The sequence below is a fragment of the Falco punctatus genome (genome assembly GCF_963210335.1).
Source record: "Falco punctatus genome assembly, chromosome: Z".
NCBI lineage: Eukaryota > Metazoa > Chordata > Aves > Falconiformes > Falconidae > Falco > Falco punctatus.
Genome location: NC_137586.1, coordinates 23,117,723 through 23,123,931, shown reverse-complemented (window position 1 = coordinate 23,123,931; position 6,209 = coordinate 23,117,723). Strand labels below are relative to the sequence as shown.

Sequence of the window (6,209 nt, the reverse complement as noted above, 5' to 3'; positions counted from 1 at the left end):
CAGCAATGTGTGCTTGCAGCCCAGAAGGCCAAACATACCCTGCTCTGGATCAAAAGAAGCATGGCCAGCAGGTTGAGGGAGGTGATTCTACCCTTCTACTCCACTCTGGTGACACTCCACAAGGAGTACTGTGTCCAGCTCCGGAGTCCTCAGCACAGCTCATGGACAAGGACCTGCTGGAGCAGGACCAGAGGAAAGCCATAAAAATGATCAGGGGGATGGAACACCTCTCCTGTGAAGAAAGGCTGGGAGAGTTTGGGGTAGTTCAGCATGGAGAAGAGAAGGTTTCAGGGAGACCTTATTGTAGACTTTCAGTGCTTAAAGGGAGCTTGTAAGAAAGACGGGGACAAACTTTTTAGTAGGGCCTGTTGGGACAGGTCAAGGGCTAATTGTTGTAAACTGAAAGTGTGTAGATTCAGACCAGACAGAAGGAAGAGATTTTGTTAGGATGAGAGTGGTGAGGCACAGGCACAGGTTGCCCCAAGAGGTAGTAAATGCCCCATCCCTGGAAACACTGCAGGTCAGGTTGGACGGGGCTCTGAGCAACCTGATCTTGTTGAACATGTCCCTGCTCACTGCAGAGGGATTGGACTCAGTGGCCTTTACAGGTCCCTTCCAACCCAAACTATTCTATGTTTCTATGATACTAGATTCAATTCCTCCAGAAATATTTGAGTTCATAAATACCAGATACACATAAAACTTGAGTTTATTAAACTTGAGTTTATTAAAATTATCAAGCTTAAAGAAAGACTTGTTTATTCACACATAAAAGATTGGAAGTTAGCCAGGTAATTAAAAGGAGATTTTCTTACTTTCAATTTTTCCCATAGTTTTTCCCTCTTAATAAATTTGCTGTTGAGTTATGTTATTTTAACTATACTAAAAATGATAGAAGAGTTTCTTTTGTCACAGTAGATGTCCAGTCAGTCATGACATAGCAAAAATAACATGAAACACAAAATCTTCACAACGTAATCTTTACAATCTTTACAATCAATGTGACCTGTACAGTCTTTATAACATAATAGTACATGGAACGCTCACTTCCCACATCCAGATGGTCCACTCACACTACTGAAATTGAAAATCCTCAGGGAAGATGTAGCAATTTGTGTGTGTGTGTATCTTCAAGGATGAGCATGACAGAGACTGGATCTGTGACTGGAACTCTTGAATAATGGTACTGTATAACAGTGACAATGCAATATACAGTTGGCATGTAATAAATTTATATTAAATGGCAGTCTTCAGCCAATGCTTTGTCCTTTTCCATGACACTGCTGTTTCAGAATGCGCTAAGTATTTGTTACAGCACCTCTTTTTCTCCGCTGCAAGAATCTAAGTTCTGTGATTGTGTACGTTTCAGGTTTTTGTTTTGATGCACTTTTCCCCCACATTTGGCTATATTGTTAATATTAATACTAATATTAACATATGAGAAACAGTATTTGTTGATTCCTGTATTGACAGTGTTAGAAATTACAAGGGAGCTTGTGGTTTCTCACGCTAAGTGTAGCACAGCAAAATATTTTTAAATGAATAAACAATGTAAATAATAAGGATTTTAAGAAGCTGTTCTTTAATTTTGATAATGAGTAGTAAAATCCTTCTATACTTCCACAAAAACATTTAATTCTTATTAACTATTGTAAGGTAAGGTGAAGTGATAAGAGCTGTTAGTACTTTGCAAGCAAATTTAGTTTGCTACAGCAGTCCCTGTCCAGTTCATGGGACTGTAGAGATGCAGGTAGTAGTAATATTTTACTGTCCTTTAAAGCTGAATTCTTGAAAGTGTAATTCTGCATTAATAAAAATGAGAAAGAAAATGTTTTCCTATTACATTGAAAACATGGATTCATCTAAAACGTTGGGAAAAATAAGTCTTTAAAGCATCTAAATAGATGGCTAAAAGGATCTAAATAATGTCACAAAGTCCTCTGTGCTCTGCATATTCTCACAACCAGGCAACATGCCAGGAAGAAGCTAGGAGATGGGTCAAAGGATCCCATTCCCCACCTGGAGTATTGCATGAGTCAGGCTGAGTGAGAGCATCAGGCAGTGAGAGCCTAGTTAGGCTAGTGCTTGGAAATCTCCAGGATAACAGCTGGAGAGATTTGTGGACTGGAGTTCTCGCTCCTAGGCACTTGCCCTTTGGTTTTCTGTTCCTGATGCGTCACTGTGTGTAGGCAGCACATCTGTCACTGCTCTGGATGCTTCTGAATGATCCTGAGACACAAGCATCTCCTGAAGCAATCCACCTGTGGTGTGGCATTGAAGTGCTACATCACTGACCAAGAGAGTTAAAGGTGCTGTTTCTGCATCTGAGGGAAGGAACAACTAGATGTCATTAGAAGACTTGTGCCCATAACCATGCCCACACATCTTCAAGTCTGTGAAATTAGATGTGTGCTTTGGCATCTTTTTAATGCAGCAGTTTTTAAATAAAGTGGAAATCTCAGGCAAATTGTATTTTCAGCTGTCCATAATCTTCCAAGAGGTTCAGTTGTCAGCGATCAGGATCAGTGCAGCCCTGTTCTAAACTAATGGTCCTGCACAGTTACAATTCTGCACTACACAGGATACTTAATTTTTTCACACTGCATTGTAGAAAGTGCATGCTTGAGGTAGCCACAGAATCCAGCTCCAAGTATCTGACCCTGGGCTTTTGTATTTCCCATGTCTCTCCTAACTGGGTATTTTAATACACTTTTGATACCTGCTTAGCCTTTATGGGTTTGTGGTTGGGTTTTTTTGGTGTTTGGTTTTTCTTTTTTTTCCTGTAGTAATAGTTTTAAAATATTTTCATAGAATCATAGAATTATTTAGCTTGGAAAAGACCCTTGAGATCATCAAGTCCAACCATTAACCCAGGACTGCCAAGTCCATCACTTAACCATATCACTAAGCACTGCATATATGTGTTTTTTAAATACCTCCAGGGATGGCGATTCCACCAACTCCCTGGGTAGCCTGTTCCAATGCTTCAACACCCTTTCAGTGAAAAAGTTTTTTCCTAATATCCAGTCTAAACCTCCCCTGACATAACCTGAGGGCATTTTCTCTCATCCTATCGCTAGTTACCTGGGAGAAGAGACCCACCCCACCTGCCTACAGCCTCTTTTCAGGTAGTTGTAGAGGGCAGTAAGATCCCTCCTGAGTCTCCTCCAGGCTACACAACCCCAGTTCCATCAGCTGCTTCTCATAAGACCTGTGCTCCAGACCCTTCCCCAGCCCCTTGCCCTTCCCTGGACACACTGCAGCCCCTCTACGTCCCTCCTGCAGTGAGGGGCCCAAAGCTGAACAGAGTATTTGAGGTGCGGCCTCACCAGTGCCCAGTACAGGGGCACAACCACTGCCCCAGCCCTGCTGGCCACACTGCTTCTGACACCAGCCAGGGTGCTGCTGGCCTCCTTGGCCACCTGGGCACCCTGCTGGCTCATGCCCAGCCGGCTGCCGACCAGCACCCCCAGGCCCTTTCCCACCAGGCCCTTTCCAGCCGCTCTGCCCCAGCCTGTAGCGCTGTGTGGGGCTGGTGTGACCCAGCTGCAGGACCCGGCACGGAGCCTTCTTGAACCTCATCCAGCTGGCCTCGGCCCACCGGTCCGGCATGTCCAGACCCCTCTGCAGAGCCTCCTGCCCTCCCGCAGATCAGCGCTCCTGCCCAGCTTGGTGTCATCTGCAAACTTACTGAGGGTGCACTTGATCCTCTAATGCAGATCATCAATAAAGATATTAAACAGAACTGGCCCCAGTACTGAGCCCTGGGGAACACCCTTACTACCACTCTTTGGGCTCACCATCCAGTCAGCTTTTTACCCAGCGTAGAGCACACCCATCCAAGCCATGAGCAGCCAGTTTCCCCAGGAGAATGTTGTGGGAGACAGTGTCAAAGGCTTTACTAAGATCCAGGTAGACAACATCTGCAGCTTTTCCCTCATCCACTAGGTGGGTCACCTTGCCATAGAAGGAGATCAGGTTGGTCAGAGGACCTGCCTTTCACAAATCTCCAGCTGTCCTGCAGGTGCCATGTGACAGCACTCAGGAGGAAGATCTGCTCCATAACCTTCCCCAGCAGCACCGAGGTCAGGCTGACAGTCCTGTAGTTCCTGGGATCCTCCTTCCCGCCCTTCTTGTAGATGGGCATCACACTGGCTGACCTCCATCTTCTGGGACCTCTCCAGTTTGCCAGGACTGTTGACAAATGATGGAGAGCGGCTTGGCGAGCTCCTCCACCAGCTCCCTCAGTACACTTCAGGTTTTTCTTTGTCCCCTTTGCAATCTTTGTATCTCTTATCTTGTCAAGGTAGTATTATTCTTGTGTTCCGATTTTTATGTACCGTTTTCTTATTTCCTTTCAGTGTTGTTTTTTTTTTTAATCTGGCGTGGCTTTTCTTCTTGTATTTGTTCACCAGGTAGCTCCTCTTTCTGTTACATCCCTCACGCTTCATTGTCTGAGCTCAGCAGAAACGCGGGCAGCACCTATGAAGAGCAGAGCAGCTCGCTATGAAGAGAGGTGTGAGTGTGCTCGGGGGTGTGGGGGAAGGAGAGGCGCTGACCGCGCTGCCAGGCGGCGGGCCCGAGCGGGTGGGACGAGGGAGCGGCATGGATTGCCGCGCCTGGCGGGGGCGGGCTGCGGCGGGAGCAGGGGCTGGCAGGACCGGCAGGGGGCGCGCCTCCCACGGGCAGTGCGCCTCGGCGGGGCACGGGCGGCGGGGGGGGAGGGGGGGGGGCCGCGGGGCACGGCGAGTAACTGCCCCGCCGCAAAGCGCTCTCTGGGAATGGGCGAGACTGGTGTTTAACTGGGGGGAAAGCCTGAGGAATTTAGGAGAAGTATAATACAGAAATAAGGGTGAGCTGGCTAGAGCTGCGAGATGTTACGGAGGAAATAATTTTGAGCAATGGTGGTGGCTGGTTTCGTGATTGCTACGAATCAAGTACTGATGAGGTGTTGGTTAAGTCTTTAACAGGGAAATTTATTTCATTACTGGAATATAATTTTTCTTCATGCTGAAATGCTTATTGTTTTAACAAAAAAATCACCACTAACTATGGAAATTAAGTAAACAAATAATTCAAAAAAGCCCAACTCATAAAAACCAACCCATGTAATAAGTAATTAATTCCCAGGTAGTGCCTGGGACATACAGAATCTCATTGTGATCAGTATGTTCTGAGCAAGTAACAAGGTAAGACTCTCTGGATGTTTTTGCAGAATGTTTGTTCTTAATGATTCTGAAGATGTTTCTGAATTACGTTCCTGGGAGTGAGTGGGAAAGGCAGGCTGACCTACCACTGCCGCCAGCATTTTGCAAGCAGTTGTTGCTCTCTAGCTGTAATGAGCTCTAAGAAAGGTGTGGACTGTGCTGAGTTATTTAGCTATTGGTTTCTCTCAGTTTTTACTGGAATCAGAGGAGAGTGAATGGAGATGAGAAACAGACAAAGTGGACTGACCTGAATAACAATCCAGGAATTAAACTGACCCAAACCAGCTTGCGATTACTTTGGTATCTTCACATCCTTCCTGTCATTTTTCAACTCCAGCCAGTAATTAAGCCCCACGCAGCCGCTTGCTCGCTCCTGCCTTACCCAGAGGGATGGGGAAGAGAATCAGAAAGGAATGCAAAACACAAGGGTTGAGATAAGAACAGTTCAATAATTGAAATAAAATAAAACAAAAACCCCTAACAATAATAATGACAATAACAGTTATAATGAAAAGGAGGGAGAGGGGCAGAGGAATAATATCCAAAGGGAAGGGAGAAAGCAAGTGACGCACAGTACAACTGCTCACCTTCAGCTGGCTGACACCAGCCGGTCCCCAGGGAGCGATCAGCAGCCCCGGCCAACCGCCCCCCCCCCCGGTATATATACTGAGCATGATGTCCCATGGTACAGAATACCTCTTCGGCTGGTTCAGGTCACCTGTCCTGGCTGTGTCCCCTCCCAGTGTCTTGTGCCCCTCCAGCCCTCTTGCTGGCCAGGCCTGAGAAACTAAAAAGTCCTTGACTTAATATAAACTTTACTTATCAACACCTAAGAACATCAGTGGGTTGCCAACGTTGCTCTCACACCAAATCCAAGATACAGCGCTGCACCAGCTACTAAGAAGAAAATTAACTCTATGCCACCTGAAACCAGGACACTTCCATAATTTACTGAAATTAATTTTCAGTTCTATTAAAAATATGTCTGCTGGGAAACAGCCC

At 45.9% G+C, this 6,209-nt stretch overlaps 1 long non-coding RNA gene across 1 annotated transcript; it reads right to left on the bottom strand.

Annotated features, from left to right (window-relative positions):
- Positions 1–833: 833 nt before the first annotated feature.
- On the bottom strand, positions 834–5,566 carry LOC308056915. Its single transcript, XR_013925022.1, has 2 exons — positions 5,455–5,566; positions 834–4,482 (listed from the first exon to the last, which is right to left on the bottom strand). It is a non-coding gene; the product is annotated as an uncharacterized lncRNA (long non-coding RNA).
- Positions 5,567–6,209: the final 643 nt, after the last annotated feature.